The sequence below is a fragment of the Jaculus jaculus genome, chromosome 6 (assembly GCF_020740685.1).
Source record: "Jaculus jaculus isolate mJacJac1 chromosome 6, mJacJac1.mat.Y.cur, whole genome shotgun sequence".
Classification (NCBI taxonomy): domain Eukaryota; kingdom Metazoa; phylum Chordata; class Mammalia; order Rodentia; family Dipodidae; genus Jaculus; species Jaculus jaculus.
This window is the reverse complement of record NC_059107.1, coordinates 103489622-103516513: the sequence shown is the minus strand read 5'-3', so window position 1 is coordinate 103516513 and position 26892 is coordinate 103489622. Positions and strand designations below refer to the sequence as shown.

The 26892-nt window shown below is 38.8% G+C and overlaps 1 protein-coding gene across 6 annotated transcripts in view; it reads right to left on the bottom strand.

Moving 5' to 3' along the window:
• Slc16a7 (solute carrier family 16 member 7) overlaps positions 1-26892 on the bottom strand; it is a 174553-nt gene that overhangs the window by 85699 nt on the left and 61962 nt on the right. For 2 of the 6 annotated variants that reach the window (XM_045152693.1, XM_045152694.1), the window contains exon 2: positions 21101-21196. The gene's annotated coding sequence lies outside the window, so the exon portion shown is untranslated. Of the gene's footprint in view, positions 1-7841; positions 7919-10567; positions 10697-14027; positions 14144-21100; positions 21197-26892 lie in introns of those variants that run through there. The other 4 variants (XM_045152696.1, XM_045152698.1, XM_045152697.1 and 1 more) reach the window with 4 other exon arrangements.

Sequence of the window (26892 nt, the reverse complement as noted above, 5' to 3'; positions counted from 1 at the left end):
TTTCTTTCCTTGTCCCAAGGAAGGTATAAGGAGATCAAGACCTCTGAGATCTCTACTTAAAAGAGCACTCATCTCAATAGACCAGAATCTACTCTCGTGACATAATTAATGTCATCACACGCTAACCTTTGTGGTGCTATGGGTTCCAAGATGAGTTTGGAGAGAGCATAAATATTCAGTTCATGAAACTGTCCAAAGCATAAATATGAAACAACAAAACACTTGAAATTTTTTTCTGTATATGAGCATGTCAGGTCTTAAGGACCTCTGTGGACCTTTGTCTCCACCCATCTCTACAGTAACCTAAACTAACCTGCTGGATAACAGGAGATATATGGCTATCGTCCTTACTGACCCCAGCTTGTTCAGTTACGTGTAAGGTGTTCCAAGAGCTGAAGATAAGCATCCACTCTCCCTGGGGCATTTACAGCTAAATGTTACTATTTTAGAACTCTCAGACCCTCTAAGAACTCTATTTTCTTTTTTATTTTTGGGGAATTTTAATCTACAAAAATGCTGTAATTTAATCATGTTTCCATCACTTAATCCTCTTTTGTCCTCTTGTGTCTAACCCCCATTTACTAAGGACTTTCTTCATTCAAGGAAGTCCTTCCTGTTTGGTTGTTTCATTTCTTTTGTCCTCCTCCATCCTTTATGTGGAAATGGTTATGTGCGCAAAGCCTTACCTTGCAGGTAAAGTCCTACCTACATGGTCAGTGAGGCCTATGAAGTCCCCAGAACAATCCAGCTCTTTTCCCAAGTATTTGGTTACCCAACAGAACTCAACAGAAGGATCCTACTGATGAAGATACCATAGGCTGTGAGGACAGGATGCTGACAAATCAAGGTGGAAAGGAGATACCAACAAGGAGTCAAAGTGCTCGAAAGAACTATGTGAGCTGCAGAGGGTTTAAATTTACCAACAGCTGGAACAAGCAGTGGATCCTTCAAACTACACAACCAACCTAGTAGGCAAAATGGAAGTATGGCCACAATAATGGCACATGAGCATGGGTTAGTCAACTGATCTTTGGTTATGAGGACTGATCAGTGACAGGAAATCCGAGCTTGGAACTGAGAGCCAAGCTAAAAGCCAATGGCTTGGAAGATCATAAACTCTGTTTTCTGACATTTCACAGCCAAGCCTTCTTTAGGATGTCTGGATGCCACCTGAACCATGGCCTTCTCAGGTGAACCCTGATCTCTGTAATGTGACTGGTATGGTGTCTGTTTAATTCCACTCCAGCTCCAAATGACTGAAATTTTTGCCTAAGTCCTGGCCTTATATTACTTGTAGCATAGATCATTTGCTTTATTTCAGCCACATTCCTCAGTTTCCTAGCTCTTCTGCCCAATACCTCTCTATTGAACTAATAATTCCACACATGATTTTGGATCCACTTAAACAAACCTATTAGCAGCAAATATATTCCTGGTGTCCTGATAATATCAACACAGTTTAGAAAAACCGGCCGCTGTCCCTGTCTGACTGCACCTTGCAAATGTCAACATTAAATCACACAGAACCTTTGCTTCTGTACCCTGTGATCAAAGTCTGCCACAGCTATTCCTCCATGCTCTCATGTCATCCACACACACCATAGATTGGAGGAGTTGAATGTGAAAGAGTTAGGCCTACAGTGATGGATGGAGATGCAGCCCAAGTTTTCACGGGGCCTACAAGAGCTTGGAAGAGAACAGCAAATGAGGAGAGGAGATTATGATACTGCACAGCAGCTTATTAAATAGCTAGAGTAATGTGAACCATGGCAGATATAAATTACCTGCTTGGCTTTTTTCTTAGTTCTCCTTCAATGTTACAGAAGCATTATGTACTTAACTGTCCAGGAGTAAAGTAAACTAAGCATGTATAATGAATGCTTTAATTTCTAAGATGGATATAAATAGGGATAATTTTCTCATCATACTCTCACTGAGGGAAGCTGGTTGGTGGCAATAACGAATTCATAAAATGGCACAACTGCCCAAGTGAAGGGGCCATGAATGGATTGCAGCTGAGTCTTGACTATTGAGTATGATTTAATAAGATAACAGTCAAGAGAAAAAAAAATAATCTGTTAGGAATATTTGCTAATGTTTCTAGCAACAGAGGTTATGGTATCCTTGGATAATTAGTGGGTAAAGTTGGTTTTCTCTTCTAGGTAGTCACCAGTTACACCCCAACAAATATTACAGCAAATTCCAGGAGAGATTAACATTACAACTGATATAGGGTATGAGCACACAGTTTCATCCTTAAAAAAATCTACGTGATATTTACCTCAGCATATTTTAAGTAAGGAATAAACATTGTGATATTTCCATCATCTTTGCCAATGTTCTCTTGGGCTATAGGACAGAGTGATGCACCATCTCCATGTCTTGTAGATTATATTAAGGAGTTGTTAAACAAACATACAGGATAGGATATAAGTTTGCTCAATATGATGTAATTCTCATCTTCACTCTTTATTCCATTTATATCGATGGTGCATTATTATTGTATATTTTTTTGATTATTGTATATTTTTAACAAGCATCAAGAAATAACTAAATCCATTTGCCAATTTTTGTCAGAAAGAAGAGCTAACATCAAATTTTCCAACCCAAACCTATCAGTTTTGGTAAATGTTTTCATATTCTCAGATCCAAAATGCTAAAAACCCTATTTAACAACTGAGCATCATTGTAGGTAGGAGTATTAAATAGCAAATCATCCCTTATAGGCTTATTATATTGCTCCAAATTGCAAATATTGTAAGAGGTTATAAGAGGAAGTTCTTTTACAACAAAAATGATTAAACAAATACGAGATTTTGCCTATAAAATATCTCAAGTCAGAGATAATTTCTGCTTTATGGTGTAGAACTCCATGGCTTCATTAAAGCTTTGGTTCAAAGAAACAGATCCATTTGAATTAAAATTTGTGGCCATTGCAAAAAAAAAAAAGTGTATGCAGCGGCTGGGGAGATGGCTTAGCAGTTAAGGAACTTGCCTGAAAAGCCTGTGTTCAACTCTCTAGATCCCATGTTAGCCAGGTGCACAAAGGTGTTGCAAGTGCAAGGTTACACATGCCCACTAGGTGGTACAAGCTTCTGGAGTTCGATTTCAATGGCTGAGTCCCTGGCATGCCAATTCATCCCCCCCACCACCACCTCAAATAAAAAAGAAGCATTTGCAGAATCATCAGAGCATAGCGATGGCCCCGTCTTCCCTCTTGGTAAGAAAACAAAGACAACTTTGGATAAGGGCCCCACTCTTGCAAACCGCTCCATTCACGTCCGGATCAGCTTCATCCTACTGTACCACCACTGCAGACTTGATCACTTGCTCTCCAGTGTCAGGAAATGCCTACAGATTAAAATTTGGACGCAACTCCTCTGAAAGAACCACAATGTCATGAAAAAAAAAGTCAAATTATGTGACAAAAATGATAAGAAAGGTGACAGTAATAATAAACATTTCCATTGCTCAGAAATAGAATGGTGCCAGTGTGGTGAAACAATGAGCTCTTGGAACTTGGGCCAGAAGCTGTCAATGAAGCACAAATTCAGACCCAGGTGGCAGGAAGTCTTGCAATGTTCTATGCAAAATGGAAGGTGAGGAAGACTGCCCCTCATGTAAGCCCAGCTGCTGTCGGAACTACATTTCCAAACTTTCAACCAAAAGAAAGTAGCAGTCAGGTCATACCCACATGGGATGGTTGTTGTTTTGCACTAGAGTTAAAGGCACACAGGGAGGCCTTTGCTTATCTATAGCTTCCAAGCCAATACTGGACCTGGAACCCTGTGAACTCTCTTGGGATTGACAAAGCCTGTCTTTCAACACAGTGCATGTTATACAATCACCCACTTCTCTCCTAGGTATGCATATTTGTGTGAAATATTTCTAAAGGCACAGTATAGAAAGATAATATAAAACAACAATTCAAATATACATGGGCAGCAGAACAGATAAACCAATATATTTTTGGAATGCATGAGAATTAAAGTAAATGAGCCTCAGTATTGTCAGTTAGCAGGGAAATGCAAATCAAAAACAAACTGAGATTCTATCGTATTCCCTTTATAATGGTTGATATCAAACCCCAAAATAATAAATGCTGGACAAAATGTAGAGAAAAAGCTAGTCTTATGTACTTTTAGTAAGAATGTAAATCGGTGCAGCCATTATGAAGAACAGCATGGAGATTCCTCAAAGAAGTAAAAATAGATTTTCTATATAGTTGTGATTTGAATAGATGGCCCCCAATATATTCAGTTTTTTTATTACTTTGTAGTTTGCATCTGCAGCCACCTGGCTGGAGGCCATGGAAATGTGTGGATCTTAAGCTGTGGTGATGGGTTTTAGATTTCAATCTAAATATATGTAAAGTGTGCCTAGCTGGAGTTCCTGAAGTGTGCTGTGTGCTATTCAGCTTTCAGCTTTTGGCTTGTGCATGCATCTCTCTCTCTCTCTCTCTCTCTCTCTCATGGCTTGCTCCTATAAAAGCAGTCCAGCTTCTTCTGCCATCATATAACTTCCCCTGGATCCATAAGCTTCAATAAATATCCCTTCCTCCATAATTGTGCCTGGTCTGGAAGTTGATCCCAGTGAACCTGAAGCTGTCTGCTACAATAGTCCAGCTACTCCAAGGGCATATCCAAAAAGAAATTAATCCAGCACACCAAAGGGATGCCTGCCTGGCCGTGCTTATGGCAGCACTGTTACATAAGCTAAGGTAGAGATTTGGCCAAGGTGCCCATCTGGACGGATAAAGAAACTGTGGCATATCTACACGCTGAACAGCATTCAGTTATAAAAAGAGAAAGAAACCTCACCATGTTCAGCAGCACAGATACAGAGCTGAAGAACATGACACTGACTGAAATAAATCCAGCAGCGCAGGGCACATACCACATGGGCTCACCTATCATGGAAATGAAAAGAAGGAGACCTGAAAGTACATAGTGATTACTAGAGACTGGGGAAGGTGAAAATGGAAGAGGGAAGGGAAGTGAGGTTAGGAGGAGGCAGTGAGCAAAGAAGTTCATACTATATACATGTGTGGAAAAAACACACTGTGCTCTAGGATGTCTGCAATTGATTGTGGTACTCTGAATGGATGTCCTCCTGCCAATATATTCAGGATTTTATTAAAGTTTATAACTTAGTTCTGCAGCCACCTGGCTGGAGGAGGTATCACTGTGGGTGGATGGATCCTAGGGCCCAGCCCTAAGGTGTGGGGGTGGATCTGGAATTCCAGTCTAAACATATGCTAAGTGTCTGAGCTTTGCCTGGAGTTCCAGGAGTGTGCTTGATGAAGCTGTTGGTGGTGGTCTTTCTCTCTCAGCTTGGACCTGTAAAGAAAGGCAAACCAGCCTTTTCTGCCATTAAATAACTGTAAGCGTCAATAAATTCCTTCCTTCATGACTATGCATGGTCTGAAAGTTAACCCAGCAAGGAGAGGCTATCTGCAACACTAATATATATTAGAGATAATTAAAAATAAGGTAACAAGGGCTACAGAGATGGCCTAGCAGTTAAAATGTTTGCCCAACAAGCCTAAAGACCCAGGTTTGACTCTCCAGGTCCCACATAAGCCAGATGTGCAAGGTGGTACATGCATCTAGAGTTCGTTTGCAGTGGCTAGAGGCCTTGGTGTGCCCATTCTTCTGCTCCCTTTCTTTCTCACTCTCTCTGTCTCAAATAATAGTAATAAATAAATAAATTTTAAAAAATAAGGTAACAATGTATAAGATAAATTCTAAAAGGAAAATCACAGGAATTTACAAGATTAATAACTCTGCAAAGTAAGTGTCAGAACTAGAACTCAAACTCATGTCCTTAGGTGGAGAGAATATTGGTAAAATGTTAGCCAAATGGCATGTGTGAGTAAGTGCCCAAATATCATGAATAGATCAAGGGTTTAGGCTTACTGTAATTTGTGCAGGGGGAAGGGGACCACTCATTATTAACATATGCCTGTATATTTTACCACAGATAATAACTGAATAAACTTAGTCCATGCAATAGTAAAAATAGAATAAAATAAAGCCAATTGCTGCTGCTGCATATTTGAGCCATGTCACTTCAAACATCATATTGAATGTTAGGCATGGAGCTTTTGGGAAGTATATATTCAGCCTAACACACAGGAGGAACTAGATGCAATCCCCAGCAATGGCCAAATAAAAAGTAAATAGGAAACTAGTTCAGTATATATGGGATCTGAGAACTAATACAACTTCATAAAATGCCATCTGTGAAGTCCACATATCAAACAACAGTACAAAAGCATACAAGGAGATACAAGTTCAGAAACAGACACATAAATATGTAAGAAAGATTCACAGACGACCCATTGTTCCCTTGAATTGGACAATAGGCTGTCAGATTTATTTTTTGAAGTCTGTATGCAGCAAAAACACTGCTGGACTGTACTGATAGCCACAAAATCAAAATAAACCCAAATAACACAATACTAAAGAGAGGACTATGCCTGTCTGGAGAAGAGGGTCACCTTCTTAGGTCTAGGGGGAATGCAAAGATAAGGCCTATGGGTAAGAATGAAAGTGCACCCATTCCAGCCGAGAGGACAGCAGCAGAGAATTATTCCTAAACTTTTTTTTTTAATTAATTATTTATTTATTTGAGAGCAACAGATACAGAGAGAAAGACAGATAGAGGGATAGAGAGAGAATGGGCACGCCAGGGCTTCCAGCCTCTGCAAACGAACTCCAGACGTGTGTGCCCCCTTGTGCATCTGGCTAACGTGGGACCTGGGGAACCGAGCCTCGAACCGGGGTCCTTAGGCTTCACAGGCAAGCACTTAACTGCTAAGCCATCTCTCCAGCCCTATTCCTAAACTTTTTAATCCATCAGAATTTTCCTCCTGGGTGGTGAACCTACTTTAGGTATCCAGTGAAACTGTTTTTGTCTTTCCATCTCTCACTGTTAGAATGAAAATGCCCATTCTTTTTGTTTCTTACCATGGTATGCTAGAAGTGAATAACTAGTGTTAAAGGTTTCACAGATAGATAGGACAAATTTTGTGCTAAGTATACTCCAAGTCTCTCCACTGAATTAGAGACAATCTGGAAATGACAGTGGAATGACTAAGCAATTTGGAGATAATGGGAGCAGTGGAATGCATCCTGCTGATGGGATCTGGGTCAGACTACTATAGAATGCATTGTGCCACCCCCCAAAAAAATATATGCTAGGATAGGGAGATGGCACATTTACTAAAGTGTTTGCTGCCAAAGCATGATGACTTACATTTGATAGCCAGAACCCACATCTTAAAAAGGGCCATGCTTGTAATCCTAGTGCTGGGAAAGAAAGGTGAATTCTTGGGGCTCATTGGCCAACCAGAGTAGCCAATTTGGGAAGCTCCAGGCCAAGGAGAAGACCTTGTCTCAAAAAGTGTGGAGAGTACCTAAAGAAACACAACCAAACTTGTCCTCCAGCCTCCACACCCATGTGCATATATGAGAAAATGCACTTGCATACACAGACGCAGGCACATACGTACACCAAAATATGTTGAAGCCTTAACATTCAATATTTATAATGTGACCTTATTTGGAATTAGTATGTACTAGTCAACTTTCTGATTCAAAAGAAATAGCTAATAATAATTTATAGGTAAAACTTTTAAAGATTTAGAGGTTTTAATACACAATCAGATGACACCGTTGCTTTAAGGATGTAGAAGGACGTCACAAAGGGAAGGTGTGGCACAGCAAAGCCACTGACCACAGGGATGAGAAGGGAACAGCAAGAGAAAGTGAGGGGTGGGGCTCCCCGTCTCCTTCAGCCTCCAGAGCTATGTCAACCCTAAGCCAAATAACTCTCACCAGTCCATATATCTGACAGCCACGCTGAAACCAAGCTGTGATGGATGGGTTTCTCAGAGAAATTCCAGCTCCAAACCCTGGAAAGGACCAATGCAGATGTGACTGGTTAAGAGGAGATGGTGCTGGAGGGCTGCAGCTCCCAGCTCAGGGACTTGTGTCTTTGTAAGAAAACACAGAATGAGGAAATTGCCATGTGAAAATGAAGGGTTAGGCCACAGTTATCCTGCCACAAGCTGTGGAAATGATCATTGTAGCTCCCACTTAGAGTTCACTTTACAGGGGCTCCCATAGCCCGATTTATTCCTGATTTGGAAAGTGAGTTAACAGCACTACTAAGATGTTAAGCTGGGTGTTCCAACACCTATACCCTTCATAGCACTGAAAGCATAAACAGTCTCTGTTCTTGCCCCTCTTCAAGAGTCTTAAATGTTGAGTCTCTGTGTGTTAATGTTCATCCGTAACTTCCAGAGCTTCAATGAACTCTGCAGCATTTCATACACTCAGTTTGCTTATATCTGTTAATAAGCTAAAGAACCAGAGATAAATGTTTTGCTAATCACTTTATTTGTATACTCTCAATAAAAAAACAGGAGTAAATATCAAAAGGTCACAGAGAAATAGCAATAACAACTGTGGTTCTAAACACAAGCATTTAACCCTAGAAGAATTCAAGTGTAAATTAAAAATGTAGTAAGACAGGTATACATGCCCATTAATATAATACACAATCTTGTCAGAGCTTCAAATGTTTTCAACATCAAGTTAAATGATGATGAAATGTTTAGATTGCATATGGACCATTTCAAACTTTAAACAGATTCTTCATATACATTTATATGTTTTGACTTTAGTTACATTTTAAATATCATTAGTTAGTGAAACTGTAGCCACCTGAACATTTAACTTATAAAATGTAAATTTCTCTACATTGCTTTCATGTATATCAAAATATGTCCTGACAATATTGTTGTATTCAACTTTGAGAAACTTCTTTGTAAACAAAACTTAAGCATACCTAAGAAAATGCACATTCAGACATAAGGATAGAGTTGTACCACACCAACTGATATACAAATTTAGTAGTACCAAGGGTGAGCTAGAAAAAATCAACACACACACACACACACACACACACACACACACACACACATCTCAGCTGCCGTCACTTTTCCAGCTATATTAAAAACTGGAAATGAATAAAGAAATAGTGTGCAATTGCACCTTAAAACCAGCTGGAGAGATGGGTCAGTTGGTAAGGTTTTTTCACACAAGCATGAGGACCAGAGTTCCAATCACTAGCTCCCACACCATGGAAATACCCGAGAAGGGGTCAGCCACCTTTAATTCCACCACACAGGAGACGGACATGGAGAATCCCTGGAGCAAGCTGCCTATCAAGACTTGCCAAAAGAGTGAGCCCTGGGTTCAAGCCCTGGGTTCTTATTTCAGTAAGAACAATGAAAACTATGATCCTTGAAGACATGTAATAACAACCTCAGACCTACACACACACACACACACACACACACACACACACACACACACACACAAACACATGTAAATTAAAAGAAAAACAGCATGCATGTTGGCTAATAAACCATGAACTCTGCCACCTAGCATGTATTTGATTCCAGTCACTACATTCCCATAATGTGATCAGGCCCTCTTTAAGTAGCCAGTTTCTCATTTATAAATCTATGTTCCTCTGGGTTCCTATCAGCTACACATTTCAATTGGAAAATCATCAATCATTATCTGACATTTAATTTCTATTCAGGAGAAATATAAATAGAAAACTACATGTGAAGTAACACAAAAATATCTAGCTGGTGGTGTTACTCAAGTCTCCTTATGGTGCAAGTCTAAATCAAACTGACACAAGTGTTCTTAGCTTTGCAAAAAGAAAAACGAGAAAATACCAATATGCAGACACTTCTGAAAGATACAAATTCTCTACATGAGTTATTCTAATTTGTGATGCAGTGATTTAATCCATGCAATTTTTATGCTGAGAGCTCAATACAGAGTGTGACTACACTGAAAACATGCAGAGTAGATATCTTTAGAAACCAGCTTTCAACATAAATATTTAATGAGCAAGGTCATTAAGGATACTAAAATATATGATATAAGTAGTATCACATGAAATGTAATTAATCATTTCATAACTTGCCATAATATCATTTCAAATGTTTTGGCATTAAATTATCTGGAATCCATAATAGAAATATAATTTACTGTTTTCTTCTCAGCAAAACCTTTCTAGATATTTATAAAATGTAATCATTTTGGATAAGAAAATAAAAATACATACTTGTCATGTAACAAAAAGCATAAATAAAATTGTTAGTGTAATTTAGTATTATTTAAAACACTGCAGTGCCAAAAGTTTGAAATCTTCCTCTCCTGAGACTTAGCAGGTTAAATAATGATTGGTTGTTTTTAAATAATTACCATTAGTACATTTTTCAACCAGCACGGTCAAGAACCACAATGATAATACTTATAAAACATTTAAAAATTCTTTCTTGAACACACTGAATCTGTCATTAACATGCACTTGGTATGTCTCAGAGGTGAAATCTTTCTCAATGAGACAACATTCATGAGTTTTTGTTCTTTGCATAAACTTTGAACATGAACTCAGATAGAAAGAATTAAAACTTCGCATCTATAATCTAAATAATAGCTAACATGGGTACATTTTGTATCATTTTTAAATTTACCTGAGTGGAGAGAATCCGTGTCTGCTAGTTGCTGAGGACTCAGAGCTGAGAACTGATTGATCATTAACTCTTAGCCAGGAGCAAGCTTGCACACAGGTCTCCAGAGATTCAGTCTCTGTTTGCCCTTCCTTCTCTCTTCTCTCAAATAGGGGAAAGGTAGTCCTCTCTCGTCCAGAAGAACTTGCTTCAACATGTATAATTACTTCAAAGTTCTCTCAGTGTCATGTAAACTGGGATCAAACTATATCTTGGGTCGAAGAAGGTGACTGTGGTTAGCAGTTTGAATTACCCAGTTTAATCTTCTGAGTTTCTTCTTTGTTGATGATATGGCCACATTTTAAAGTATATTTTCCATCATGTGATTTAATAACATGTATAGAACACATTGAAAAAATACTATGTAATTTACATTAATGTGTCAGAAAGCACAAAGAGAACCTAAGACCAGAGAACTTAGTAGAACAAAAATGAAGGGGTCATCATTTGAGAGCTAGTGAATTTCCTTCATAATAATCTTAATAAAAATAATAATAATGTTATTATTATTATTATTATTGCCTAACCACATAGGCCATTCTGTACATGTATGCCCTCTATCACAAAGAGTTTGTAACTGTAGAGTGCGAGACTGAACGGGACAGTGGCTCGGCGGTGCCTCTTCTGTTAGTAACAGAAACTCCAATAATTACAGATGGGAGTACCTAACTTTACTGGATGCTTCGCATAGTCTAGGTAGGCATGTTTGCCAAACAATTTTCATGACTTCATTCTCTAAACAACATAAGACAGGCACTGTGGTAAATATTTTAAGAATGAGGACACTGATAAGGTCATACAATCAGGGAACAAAAGACCCTAGATTCCATCTTTTGTTTGTCAGAGGCTAAGGCTTGTGTCCCTCTGTACGCCTCTACTTTCAGTCGGTAAAGGACACAGGATTTCCTCTGAGAAATCTGCAATTACTTAGGACTGAGCATCAAACACCATTTATCCATTGTAAAAAATGTTTCCCAAAGAAATAAGCTGCTTTTCTAAATATACACACTGTTCCATAGCCAGGTAAAAATATTCCCCATGAATTTCCTCTAATTTACTTAACCAAATGAAGCAACTACTTCTATAAAATATGTGATATATTTCTATTGTGTGATTAAATCTTAAGTTAATTACTGATATGAAATAAAAGCATAAGGAAAATCATGCCTTCTATAAAAACAGACATACACTGATATTTTAACACAGTGACAAATTGTACTAGGTATTTCACATTTACATATGAAACACTTGAAACTCACAAGACGATATCTTTATTGAGAAATCGTCAGATGTGTCATTGTCCCAACAAAGCCTTGTACTTAGTAGCCAATGTCAAAGGACGGGTGACAATTTAACTTAATAAGCATCATAGCTTTACTTTCAATGCTAAAATCAGGCAACATTTTATTCTGTCAAAAACAGTAAGTGGGGCTGGAAAGATGACTTAGCAGTTAAGCGCTTGCCTGTGAAGCCAAAGGACCCCGGTTTGAGGCTTGATTCCCTAGGACCCACGTTAACCAGATGCACAAGGGGGTGCACGCATCCCAAGTTTGTTTGCAGTGGCTGGAGGCCCTGGCGTGCCCATTCTCTCTCTCTCTCTCTCTCTCTCTCTCTCTCTCTCTCTCTCTCTCTCTCTCCCTCTCTGCCTCTTTCTCTCTCTGTCACTCTCAAATAAATAATAATAATAATAAATAAAAACAGTAAATGTTCTAATGGGCTGAGTAGAACAGGTTGGTTTTATAACAAATTAAGTGGGAGAAGGTAGAAACAAAAAGAAAATGAATAGATTGGGTATATCACAGCTATTTTCCTTATAAAGTAGGGCCAGTACAATCAAAAAATCATTTATTGGTTACTCTCTGGAGTCTTTGGGTTATCTTTTCTATGTGAAAGGATGAAGGTAAGAGGGAAATTCATTGTAATGCCAACTGAAACTTGCCTGTTTGGGAAATTTGACTGTTTATCTTCCTAATCTTGATTTCTCCATTAGGATAAGAAGCTTATTCTCCCAGTTGGTAACATGGAAATTCTGGATTCTGAAGTCTACAGCTCATGAATACTACCTCTTAATAGCATGGGTGACTTCACTTTCATTTTAGCCTGGTCTTTTGGGGACCAGCGCAAAAGCTTTGATCATAAAACAATGTTTACTTTAAATTTTAACACTATTCAATGTCCAGCACATGCATTTATGGTAGAATTATTGATGCAATATAAATGATGAATCAATTAAAAATAACTACTTTGGGGCTGGAGAGATGGCTTAGTGGTTAAGCGCTTGCCTGTGAAGCCTAAGGACCCTGGTTCGAGGCTCGGTTCCCCAGGTCCCACGTTAGCCAGATGCACAAGCGTGCGCACGCGTCTGGAGTTCGTTTGCAGAGGCTGGAAGCCCTGGCGTGCCCATTCTCTCTCTCCCTCTATCTGTCTTTCTCTCTGTGTCTGTTGCTCTCAAATAAATAAATAAAAATACTTAAAAAAAATTAGAAAATTTATAAAAAAAGAAAAATAACTACTTTGCACTCTGTAGTGTAGATACACTTCAGTTTCTTAAAAATAAAAATAAAATAACAATAAATCAGTAAAGTGTACTGTTTCATTAACATTTTTTGTAATGATGACTACAAGACTCAGTTTTTTGAACAAAAAGGACTAACTTTAGTAAGTAAACCCTATTGATGAAAACATGAATATTAACTGTATTCACATTCATGTGTACTTAATATTTTACTTGTTATTATAAGAAATTCTAAATAATAAAAATACAAAATTATACCTATGTTTCAAATAGAAAATGCTTAATTGATAAGTACCATCATAAGATCCATGATGATTGCTGGGAGTATAGATAATATATTTTATATTATTTTGTTTATAATAATTATACATTAAATTCATAAAGTGTTATTCATGATTAAATTCATGGTCTACTAAGTTTGCAAAGCATGTTAGGAAAGGTTAAATAGCACAAATTACAGATCACAGAATTTCTCTCTTAATGTAGAATTTACTTTTCTTCAAATCATACTCCTAAAATTGGTGAAACACTTTAAACACCCATTTTAATGAACACCATTTGTAAATATGCATAATGCTTGTGACAACCAAATAAAATAGCCTCCAGAAATTTCCTCTAATTTATTTAATCAAATGTCAAAATTACCTTTACAAAACATGTGGAGTGGATATTTACATGAAAATTATTAAACAAAGCTACCAAATTGAAAAATCATGTAAAGAAACATGCCGGGTGCTGCTGCTTGCTATACTAAGACACAGCAAATATAATGACTGATTTTACATGCAGATCGGATATCAAAGCCAGGGCTTTGCACATGCTAGATAAGTGTTGTACCACTAGCAGTACCCCAGCCCTCCTTTGCTTAAGAAAAAAAAAAAAAAGAAAGAAAGAAAGAAAGAAACATACGTTGGTTCAATCAGAGAGAAGTTGATGGGCCGCATTCTGTAGGATCTGGGAACATTACTGGCAGCTACAGAGGCTACAGGCCCGAGCCAGTGCCAAATGCATACGGGCTGCTGCCTGCGCCTTGGAGACAGCACGACTCGAGGTGACTAACCTTTGTCAAGGTTACATGTCCTCAAGAGGAACTACACAACTGTGATCAGGAAAAAGGTTTGCTTTCCCCCACTGGTTTCTAGAATTCTTTAATGGTGTGGGAACAGGAGTGAGATGAGTAAATATGGATCATTTTAGGAAAAAAATGACCTTGATGAATAGTGTGTGCAATCTTGGAAGAATTTATCAATTTTTGTGCAGAGACATGACAATAAGCTCTGGGCAACGGATTTGTTTATATTATTCCCAAGTTTCATGCTAGACTTGCACATTTCCCTTGTGAGATTTTGATGGTTTTCATAGCATAACTAAGTGGTAAATGCTGGATTAATATATAAAATCCAATATATAAAATCCAAGCTTTTCACCTGAATAAAACACAAAAGTTCACAGACCACAAGGTTCAGGTATATATTTTGGATGATAATAAGCAGACAATTCATTGCAAAACACACACGTACACAAGTGCACACACACACACACACACACACAGACACACACAACTGAATGCCTCACACACATCAGGAATCATTCATTTGCTTTTCACATGTGGGTAATTTTTCTTCTGTTTTTCTCCTGGAAAAGTACAATAGTCTTAAAAATCATTAATATTGATTCTGATTATATTTTCTGAACACAAAAATACAAAAGAATATAAGATGAACAGAGAGCAGAAAGAAACAATCTTAGTCCATTTCCTTAGTAATTACCCCTCAGATTTATAATGTAAAGGTGAATCTTTTCATAAACTTGATAAGGATACAAGGAAGAAACCCATCAGTAGAATTTCCTTTAAGGTTTCAACACATCAAGGGAAAATATGAATGGAGAGAGTTATCCGAAAAACAAAACACACAAGGATTCCTCCATGGCAACAGTAGTAGCTCATAATAAAAAAGCCATTGGACTAATGACTGAACACATGGGACACTTAAGACCATCGTTCACTGTCTGTTATCCAGGCAATAGCTCACTCCACTGCAATCAGCTAATGGAACAAATGTGATGAGGAAGAGTGCTGTGAAAATATCACTGCGGCTCAAATCCACTGGTCTCACTTAGCTCCTGGACATCCTTCCCAGCATGGACCACAAGCTCACCAACTTCTAGTAAATGAATCATCATGTTGCTGGTGACTTAGCACAGAGCCCAAATCATCAAGAAGGTCTCCTTCTCTCCTCTCTGAAATCAAAGCCATCAACAATCACAGATTCTCCACGAAAACTGAAATACATCTGTTCCTTCGTGCTCATAAGTATCTTATAACTTCAATAACTGAAGTAGCCTCCCATTTGTTATTTCAACATCTCTCTAGACACAGACCACAAGTATAAGCATCTGCCAACCCACTCAAACATCCCATAGGAATACCAGGGCCTATGTTCTAAAATATACTATGATTAAGTGTGTGAGGCCGGGCGTGGTGGCCCATGCCTTTAATCCCAGCACTTGGGAGGCAGAAGTAGGATTATTGCCATGAGTTCTAGGCCACCCTGAGATTACATAGTGATTTCCAAGTCAGCCTGGGCTAGAGACCCTACTTCGAAAAACCAAACAAAAAGAGTGGTGTCTAATTACCTATTACTACTTTTTTTTTAAACATGCTTTGGATTTTTGTTGACATTTGCTAAGTAAGTGATTATTTATCATAGTACTTAAATTTTTTTATTTATATTTTGTTTTTATTCATTTATTTGAGAGAAAGAAAGAGAGAGAGGGAGGGGGACAGAGAGCAAGAGATAGGCATGCCAGGGTCTCCAGCTGCTGAAAATGAACTCCCCATGCAAGCATGCACCACCTTTTGCATCTGGCTTACCTGGGTCCTGCACGGGGACTCCTTTGGCTTTGTAGTCAAGCACCTTAACCACTAAGCCATATTTCTAGCCCTATTTTAGTTTTTAAAACTGCAAATTTTAGTTATTAGCAACATATGAATCAAGAAAAGTGAAGATTACTTTGAATCTAGAGTCTCTGCCACATCTCACTGTGCATAAGATTCTTCTGGGTTTTCAGAACTGATTTATAATGAATGAACCACTTTATTCTTTATTCAATCATTATAAGGTGTTTCAAGGAAAACCAAAAACCTTTGTTATTGTTATGTTAAGGAAAAGTATAAGAGCTTCACATGATGGTGTCATGGAAATAACAATAAAAAAGTAATCGAAAGTCATGCAGCAGAGGTAGTTTATAGGACTCCTTACAATACTTTAAGGCAAGGTCCTATAGCTTCAGTAGGCTTATTCCTCCTTGCTGGTTCTCTATGCAGATCCTCAGCAGCAGACAGAAGCCATGGACCTTTGTGCCCTTGATGGCTCCTGCAATACACCCTAACTTCCTGACTGGGCCATTCATTTGGGAAGCCAGGTATTTTCCATTATAGGTGCTTGCTTACTATCTTTTTTCATTCTATCCTGGGATTTTTTGTTTATTTGTTTTCATTTGTTTGTTTTGAAGTACTTGCTTTAGTTTTGAAAGCTTGAGTTTAGAAGTACATTCTACTTACAATGAATAATCTCTCTGCCCTGAGTCTCAGGCTTCCCACTTACATGGTGGATTAATAGTTACTTTTGAAAAAAAAAATAAGTTCCTTTGCAGACACATCTGGAAAAATATCATCTTCTTAATGTTTCTGTATATTTTCTATTATTGACAACTGGCTTGGAAAGTGCTTTTAACCACTGAGCCATCTCTTTGGGCTTCAAATAACATCTAAGTCCAATTCACATGTAATTGCTGAAATCACATGGCAATAAAAAGAACTAAGCAAGGTTGGTGAGGTTGTTTCCAGGTTCTCTCTTTTTCAGGCTTGCTTCAGAAGAGATGTATTTGAGGCTGATAAATATCATATAATATTTAAATTCAGGCAGATTCTGCCTCTGCAAAAGGGAAAGCTGAGATTGGAGTTAAATTCAAATTAGTATCCCCACTTGATTGTTTATTCAAGCCATGGTCTCCAATCCATGATCAATTTTAAGAAATAAATAAACGAGTCACAAAGTGTAGCTGAATCTGCTCTTTATTTTTGCTTAATTAATTAGTATAAGCTGAATCTGCTTTTTATTTTTGCTTAATTAATTAGTATAATTAACATTTAGTGAGTGGCTAGCATATAAAAGCTATTATGGTATGAATAGTAGGGATGTTAAGGTAAATAAAATAGACTTCCTTTTTGTCTTGCATGGAGGAAGATAAATACATATAGGTTTACATAGTCAAAATTATCAAAGCTAAGACTGGAAGTACAAAGCCATGTCTAAAATGTCATATCCTACAGAACCTTGTAGGACTTAATTCATCATGAGCATATACACATATATTATATACAAAAAGACAAAAATTATAGAACTACAACCTGTAGGCATCTCCTGTAACATCACAAAACTATAGGGAAATATCAAACAAACATTTCCTTCTGCCTGAAAACATCATTTTCATCATTAGCCCAGTGTAATAGGGGCACATTAGCCAATATGACAGAATTAGTCAAAACAGGTTCAATATTTCTGAACAACATCATGAATGGAGAAAACTAAACATTTAAGTTAAAATTTATCATAGCTTTAAAATATTGACCAAAACATAATTCTAAGCAATCCATCCTAAAAGTAGAAGCCCAATTATATTATTATTAGCACTGTTATCAGTCCACACGATCCACATGTTATGTGTAAGGAGTAATGGCAAGAGATTGGTGGGTTAGTGGTATTTGTAACAGGAAACATATATTTGGCCATGCACACTTCAGTCCCCAGTGAGTTTCTGAAATGCTCTTAAGGGAGAAAGACCTAGAGGTACAGCAAGTCCACAAGGGATGCAGTGGCCATGCCTTTAACACTCTGCATACTTGCTGCAGAGGCTTTTGAGTTCAGATAGTCCCCTCACCCCTTCCCTCTACTAACCACTAGATTCAAATTAAAGCAGAGGGGGAAAAAAAAGATGACCTCTACAGGTTCAAAAGGCTTGCTGAGGCCACCCACCCAAAGACTAGAATATTTCCGCATCACCAAATGCTCCCCCTACTTTTGTATGGTTTTTGTCTGTATCCAGGTAAATGAGGTGTCATTTAATGAAATTTAGAAGTTGGATTGTAAATACAAAATGAGAGGGCTTGCCTAAAGGGTACCACAAAGTTGCCTGATGCATTCATGAAAGAAACAGGAATCTCACGTAGCTAAAAGCCCTTAAGAGTCATTGTCCAGTCTTAATCACAGATCCTACAGGCCTGTGAAGATAATGCTTTAATATCCAATTCAATGAGGTAGTACCCCTAGTATGTCAGGTGTCTGTGTGAAGAAAAGGTTTTGTTTTAATTTGTCTGTTTTCCTTCCTATTACAGAACACCCAAGGAACGGAAAGACAGACACAGAAAGGCTGTTCTGTAAGAGCAATCACCAGTTGAAATCTGTGTAAGTCACGAGTACTGTCCGGCCTGTGTGAGGGGGAGCCTGAAGGATAAATAGATCTCCTCACCTGCCTATCTCTAGTATGAGTATCTATGCCACACCAGGATTTTTTTGTTTGTTTGTTTCCTCCACAATACTTGGAAAGCCCTAAAACACATCCTGGTTGAATTAATTAAGATGTCTTATATTACAGTTTGTTCATGAAGCTCTAAAGGTTCATCTGATACATGCCTCCACCCAACCTACAAAACACTCACCTAGAATGTGGCAGCAGCAAGAGGAATCTCCACCTACCCATTTAGAAGGCTTCTTTTCTTAAAAGATCACCTCTGAAAACAACTATCAGACTAGCTTCCCCTCACTCTCAAAATAATTCTTACATGGGACTCTGCATACTTTTGCTGGTGCCAAGACGCTTACACAGCGACATCAGAACAAAACTACAGACCCAATTCATGATTGCTAAGGGAGAAAGACAAATGAATTCTATGGAATGAACCACAGAATCTGCAAATTGTGCTTCATCTACATATTTGTGAAAATGCAAACACATAAAGGAAAGAATTATTTAAATGTATGGCATCTTGAAAAGTTATATGAGCATTGGAGAGATGGCTTAACAGTTAAGACACTTGTCTGTTAAGCCTAAGGATCCAGGATCAATTCCCGAGGACCCATGGAAGACAGATGCATAGGGTAGCGTATGCTTGTGAAGTTCGTTTGCACTGACAAAAGTCCCGGGCGTGCCCATTCTCTCTCTCTCTCTGTCTACCTCTTTCTTCCTCTCTCAAATAAACAAATAAGTAAAATATTAAAAAAAGACACCTTGGTTTGTCCATGTGAGTGCATGTGTGCACATACACAATAACTTTTTTTTTTTTTTAAAGTTAGATGAGCTGACAGAAAGCTAGAAGAAACCATTCTACATGTAGTTCAAACGGAGAAAGAGATACCACCAGTGAAGATACTCAACAATGGACACTACAAGCCTTATAATTGGCCAGCCAGCCCAAATGAGCCAACAGGTGCAATAGTGGCACATCTGTCATGGTGGAAAACAACTGCCCTCCCATTGGACTGGAGGCCTGCTCCATGGGAGGGAATACATCCCTGATACTGAAAACTTAAAACAGGGGTAGTCAAGAGCCCTGGGGGTGTAACATCTGCTGATGTCTGGATAAGTATATATACTATGCTTATCAAACTACACAGTAAGCATTTCTCTTAATATTTATACCCTTATATTAACGCTACTCTCATTTTGGGTAGAGAATCTTCTCTTTTCAGATGGCAGTGACCTTGGGATGACTCAGAAGGTATCACTGTGCTGGAAAGAAGTGACTAGAGTACTGAGTAACATCTCGATCACACCTTTCAAGGTTCAGGGTCTAATGCAGAAGAGGTGGCTGAAAGAATGTAAGAGCCAAAGGAAGGGTAGGCCTCCTTACAACATGCTCCTCCAGACACAAAATGGCCTGCATATCCATGACCTCATAGTGACTGACACTATCTACACAAGACCATCATAAGAGGAGGAAAAGATTATGACATCAAAATAAAAGAGAGACTGATTGAGATGGGGAGGTGATTTGATGGAGAATGGAATTTCAAAGGGGAAAGAATGGGGGGGAGGGAGGGTATTACCATGGGATATTTTTTATAATCATGGAAAATGTTAATAAAAATTGAGAAAATTAAAATAAATAAAAAAGTTAGATGACATAATATTATGAAACTGACAGGATGTAGTTACATTAAAATGTGTCTGCCCTGAAGGCATTCATTCCTAAATTTTGGATGTTATCTTATAGAATTCTAAAAGAAGTAAAGAAGTCTATGGAATACAGTACTTAAGTAATGAATATAATAATAATAACTATGCTTATTTAGTCTCTATCATGTGCCAAATTTCATTCTATATTCTTCTCATGAATTAATACAGTTCTAATGACAGCCACTACAAAAAATATTTTTAAAATTAACTTTCATTTCTTTAAAGGTTATATTCATATCCTCTCTTCCCCATCCCCATTCCACTGTGGGTAATCTGTACACACCACAGTCTTTAGTCACAGGGCATGGAGAGACCAGACTGGAACTAACAGAGAAACCAGTTTTCTCCTGGCTAGCCATCATAGTGCTGCTGGGGCATAATGGTTACCAACAGCAAAAATGAGCAAAAGGTCCTGTCCTTATTTTGAAACAAAAGAAAACAGAAGTTTGGGCAGATTTTAATCAGTAAGCATGAGAGCCAAGATTTGAACACAGGGTCTTATCTGTGCTTATTACAGGAATAGGCAGAAACAAGCCAGTAAAAAGTGTCAAATAGGAGCCATGGACTCTACTAGGAGCTATATCAATAACCATCCTCTTACCCTGGGGAAAATTTAAGCCAAAGATGCAGGTGAAGTTGCATTCACATTGAGATGTCCCAATCCAACAAATGGCATGACTGAAAAAAAAAAAAAAAAAAAAGCTAGGCATAAGAAAGGAGCAGTGTCCTAAGTGGGTACTCACCAAGACTCCATTGGCACAGGGTTCTAGAGTCATTTGGGTTCCCAGAGACCATAGGCTAAGACTTCACTGGAAAGCATCATACCATTCACTTGACTCCTAGAAAAATCAAAAATCGAATAACCATGTAAATATAAAAATGTATGTTAATAGTGTTATGTATTTCATCTCACACCTAAAAGATTTCCAGTGTGTAGAATCCCACTGCATTCACTGAATTTTTAAATTTATTTTAATATGCAGAGTTTTTTTGTAATATTATGGTATTTTCAAACTTTCCCTTTTCTATTTACATATTACATGTATAATGTGGCTGTTCCTCACCCCTCTACCTTGTGGCCTCCTATTACCCTCTCCTGGCTACCTTTCTAGTTTGTTAGGTCTTACCTATGTCTGCCCCCTTCTGTATACATATATAAATTTTACAAGCTAGAATCCACACATGAGAGACAACATTCTGTTTGGGGATCTGAATTTGGGTCTCCTTGTTTAATATAATGCTTTCCAGGTCCACTCATTTTCTGGCAAATTTCATAATTTACTTTATCTGGACTCTTGTGTAAAATTTCATTTTGTGCACATATGTACCACATTTTGATTATCCCACTTATCTGCTGACTGACATCTAGGCTGCTTCTATTTTCCCGCTGTCTTGCATAGACCATCAATAGTCATGGATGTATGCTGAAACTTTATGGTGGTATAAAGGATCCCTGAGTTCACTGCATCTATGACACTAGGTTATAACAACATGCCTGTTTTTATATTATCTGTCCTAAGTCAAATTTCCAGAACTGCAGAAAGGTTCTCATGAAAACATCAGAGCTCCTTTACAACAAAGCAACTTTGGGATCCAAATACAATAACTTGCTTTAAACTTTCAGTGACATTTCCCTCCATTTTTGGAGAATATAGTATATAATCAGGTGTAAATACATGCATATATGTTTACAAAGTAATAACTTTTGTTTGTTTGTTTGTTTGTTTTGTTTTGAGTTACAGTCTCACTCTGGCTCAGGCTGACCTGGAATTCACTATGTAGTCTCAGGGTGGCCTGTAATGCATGGCGATCCTCCTACCTCTGCCTCCCGAGTGCTGGGATTGAAAGCATGTGCCACCTCACCCAGCTTTATAGTAATAACTTTTAATTGATATTAATTTAAAAAACTGAAGCAATATTTCAGTAAAAAATATAAAAACAGACCCTCAAAATGCCATTAAGAGATAAAATCTGACTTCCAGTCAAGATGGCATCCACTCAACCTCACCTTATCTCAGGGGGAAGAAAGAGTAAGACCCTTAAGGTTGAGGGGAGTGTATTTTGTTTAGGGGTTTACTGATCACAGTAGGCTTCCAGTGGAAGAGTGTGGAAGAGCAAAATAGGGAATCCACTGATTCCCACACTGTTGGGTAGCCCACCAGGGCCCATCCCCTCATGCAGCCTTCCTAGCTGCAGTCCCAACAGGAGGTCCCTCCTGCACTAACTGCAGGCCACGTGAACCCAAGCTAGCAGGCCCGGTCCTCCACCCTAGGCTTTCCCGCCACTGGGCAGAGCTCCACCACAGCGTTCAGCCCACCCTTGACCCCTGCGCTTGAGATCCCCATCGGCTCAGCCTTGTCCCTCATGGGGTGTGCGATCAATGTCCCCTCCCTCCCCTCAGCCTGTCTGTCCTCCACCCGCCCAAGCAATTGTCATTCCCGCCCAGCCTTGCTTTTTCCCCACGGGTGCAGGTGATCTCATTCCCACCCAGCCTGGCTGTTCCCTGCCCATGCAAGCAATCGCCCTTCTACCCAGTCTCGCTGTCCTCTGCCCCACAATGGCTCCCTCCCCCCCCACCCCAAAGCCTTGCTGACCCCACAGGTGTGCATAATCACAATCCCGCCCAGCCTTGCTGTCCCAGTGGGCCTGCACAACCACCTTCCTGCCCACTATTGCTTTCCCTGCAGGCGTGTGTGATCAGCTTTCCCTTCTGGCCTTGCAGCTCCCCCACCCCAAGGCGATTGTGTGGCCCAGTCGCTGTTACCTCAAGCCTTGCTGACCCCTGCAGGAGACCCCCAGCCCAGTTGCCTTTCCTGCCCAGCCCATCTGAGCCCATTGCACAAATGCCACCCCACTCGCTGCTGCCCCTCCCACCCCAGAACAGAGAACAGGCTAGTGTCTCCACCCTGGCCTTTCTGAATTCCCTGGGTGAACACTGTCCCACTCAGTGATGCCCCCCCCATCCATAACTAGCAAGCTAGTGTCCCAAACTCTAAGCTTTGTGAAACATTGTGATGGGCAGACCACAGCAAAAAAGGAATAGCACAAAAATTAGATGTAAGTAAACCCAGATAGATTGCCCAGTCCCACAATAGAGGTCTCTAATCAAAACATAGATGAGACAATGGGATCAGGATCTCAAAATGAAGAAACAAACTTTATGCAACCCTGGCCAAACAAATAGCAGAAGTTGCAGAAACTCAACAAAGGACCAATAATTGTATGAATGGCATGCTCACTAGATTAAACCTACTAGAAAAGAACCAGGAAGTGTTCCAAAGACAGTTAAATGATCTGAAGGAGAGAAAAAAAAAAAGAGGTCATCAGAGATGATTTAGCGGTTAAGTGCTTGCCTGTGAAGCCAAAATACCCTGGTTCAAGGCTTAATTCCCCAGGACCCACGTTAGCCAGATGCACAAGGGGACACACATGTCTGGAGTCTGTTTGCAGTGGCTGGAAGCCCTGGCATGCCCCCCCCCCCCTCTCTCTCTCTCTCTCTCTCTCTCTGCCTCTTTCTCTCTCTGTCTGTCACTCTCAAATAAATATATAAAAATAAAAAAAAAATTAAAAAAGAGGTCGTCAATAACCAGCTGGCTAAGCTCAATGAAGATACACACACACACACACACACACACACACACACACACACACACACACAAGGATGAATTCCAAGAAGCATTAAGAAAATCAGAAAATGACGTGAAAAGGGAACTTGACAGAGGGTTGGAAACTATATATTAAAAAACAGTAGAAAATACGAACCAAACTGAACAAGCCCAAAAGTCTATGAAAGCTCTCAAGAATAGAGTCAGTCATGTAGAGGATAGAAACTCAGAATTGGAAGACAAAAGAAGAAACAGTTCATAAATCAATAAGTATCAACAATTTCAAAATTTTCTGTGAACAGAATATGAGGGAACTGGGGGATACCCTTAAGCATCCCAATATTCAGATCATGGGAATACTAAAAGGGGAATAAATTCAGAGCAAAGGCATGGAGAACTTATTCAACAAAATTATCAAAGAAAATTTTCCCACTCTCTCAAAACAAAGCCCCATCAAGTTACAAGAAGCTAGGTGAACTCCAAACAGACTGGACCAAAGCAGAAATTCTCCAAGACATCAAACATAAGACATATATCATTAAAACTCTAAACATCAATCACAAAGACAAAGTCCTAAAGGAAGCTAAGGAGAGACAACATATTACATATAAAGGAAAAGCCATCAGAATGACTTCAGGCTTCTCAATGGAAACTCTAGAAGCCATAAAGGCCTGGAATGGAACACTGAAAGCTCTAAGAACTTATGGCTTCCAACCCAAACTACTCTACCCAGTAAAAGTATCCCTTATAATAGATGGTGAAAGAAAAACTTCCCATGATAAAACTCAGCTATACAACTATATAAACACAAAGCCAAACCTACAGAGAGTACTTCAGGAATGCTCCACACAGAAGACTCAAATAACCAACTTCAAGTGCCTATCAGAAGCAAACCACAATAACCAAACTTCAAGAAGGCACAAAAACTGAAAAGACCAAGAAAACACCAAACCACATAAACCACCACTGCATGGCAGGTATTAAACCAAACCTCACAGTTTTTTCCTAAATATTAATGGCCTTAAGTCACCCATCAAGACATGTAAGTTAACAGGGTAGAGCAGAAAATTAGACCCCTCAATCTGCTGTCTTCAAAAAACTCACCTCACCACTAAAGACAGACACCTCCTCAGGGAGAAAGGGTGGAAAATGATATTCCAAGCAAACAGAAATAAGAAGCCAGCAGGTGTAGCTATACTTGCATCAGATAAAATAGACTTCAAAGCAAAAGTAATCAAAAAAGATAAGGAAGGCTACTTCTTACTTATCGAGGGAATGATCCAACAAGAGGATATCACAATCATTAATCTTTATGCACCAAATACAGGTGCACCACAATTCATAAAATCTACTTGACAATAAAACAGAAATAACCACCAACACCATCATACTTGGGGACTTCAATACTCCACTATCAGCAATAGATAGATCATCAAACAGAAAATTAACAGGGAAGTGAGAGAGCGCAGCAACACCATAGACCAATTACACCTAACGGACACCTACAGAACATTCTACCCCAAATCCACAGATTACAAATTCTTCTCAGAGGTCCATGGAACCTTCTCTAAAATAGATCATATACTGGGTCATGAAGCCTGCCTCCATACATTTAGGAGGATCGACATAATTTCCAGCTTGAAATCAGATCACCATGCTGTATTGTTAGAAACTAGCAACAAAAGATGTTCTAGAAACCCAACCATCTCCTGGAAACTGAGCAACACACTCTTAAACAATAAGGGGGTAGTGGGTGAAATAGAAATGAAATTTCAAAATTCATAGAAATGAATGACAATGAGAACACAATGTACCAAATCTTATGGGACACAATAAAGGCAGTCCTTATGGGAAAATTCATTGTTCTAAATGCCTTCATTACAAAGAGAGAGAGATCCCAAATCAATAAACTAATCATCCACCTAAAGGCATTGGAAAAACAAGAAGTATCCAACTCAAAAATGCTCCAGATGGAAAGAAATAATTAAGATGAGAGGAGAAATTGATGAATTGGAAACTAAGAAAAGAATTAAGAAAATTGATGAAACAAAGAGCTGGTTCTTTGAAGAAATAAACAAGATTGATAAGCCCCAGGCTCATTTGATCAAGAGAAAAAAAAAGCTTCAAATTTTAACAAAACTGGAAATGAAAGAGGAGAGCTCACAACAAACATACGTGAAATTGGGAGAATAATCAGGACTGACTTCAAAAATCCCTACTTCACAAAATTGGATAATATGGATGAAAAGGATCAATTCCTAGACACATGCCACCTACCAAAGCTCAACTAAGAGCAGATGAATCTCCTAAACAAACCTATCAAAACCATCAAGGCTGAAAGGGTAATCAAAAACCTCCCTAAAAAGACGAGTCCATGGCCAGGTGCCTTATCAGCTAAATTCTATCAAACCTTCATGGAAGAACTGAAACCAATTTTTCTCAAATTGTGCCACACAGTTGGAGAACAGGGAAAGCTCCCCAACTCCTTCTATGAATCTAGTATCATCCTATGCCAAAACCAGGCAGAGATGCCACAATAAAAGAAAACTGTAAGCCTATTTCCCTGATTAACTGAGATGCAAAGATCCTGAACAAAATCCTCGCAAACCAAATTCAATAGTGCATCAAGAGCATTACCCACCTGATTCAAGTAGGCTTCATCCCAGGAACACAGGGATGGTTTGACATATGGAAATCTGTCAATGTAATGCACCACATAAATAAGCTTAAACACAAAAACCACATGATCATCTCAATAGATGCAGAAAAGACCTTTCCCAAAATACAACATCTCTTCATGATCAAACCACTGGGGAGAAGAGACATGGAAGGTCTATATCTTAACATAATAAAGGGCATATATAAAGATCCTAAAGCCCAAATAATACTCAAATGGGGGAGAAACTGAAGGAATTCCCATTGACATCAGA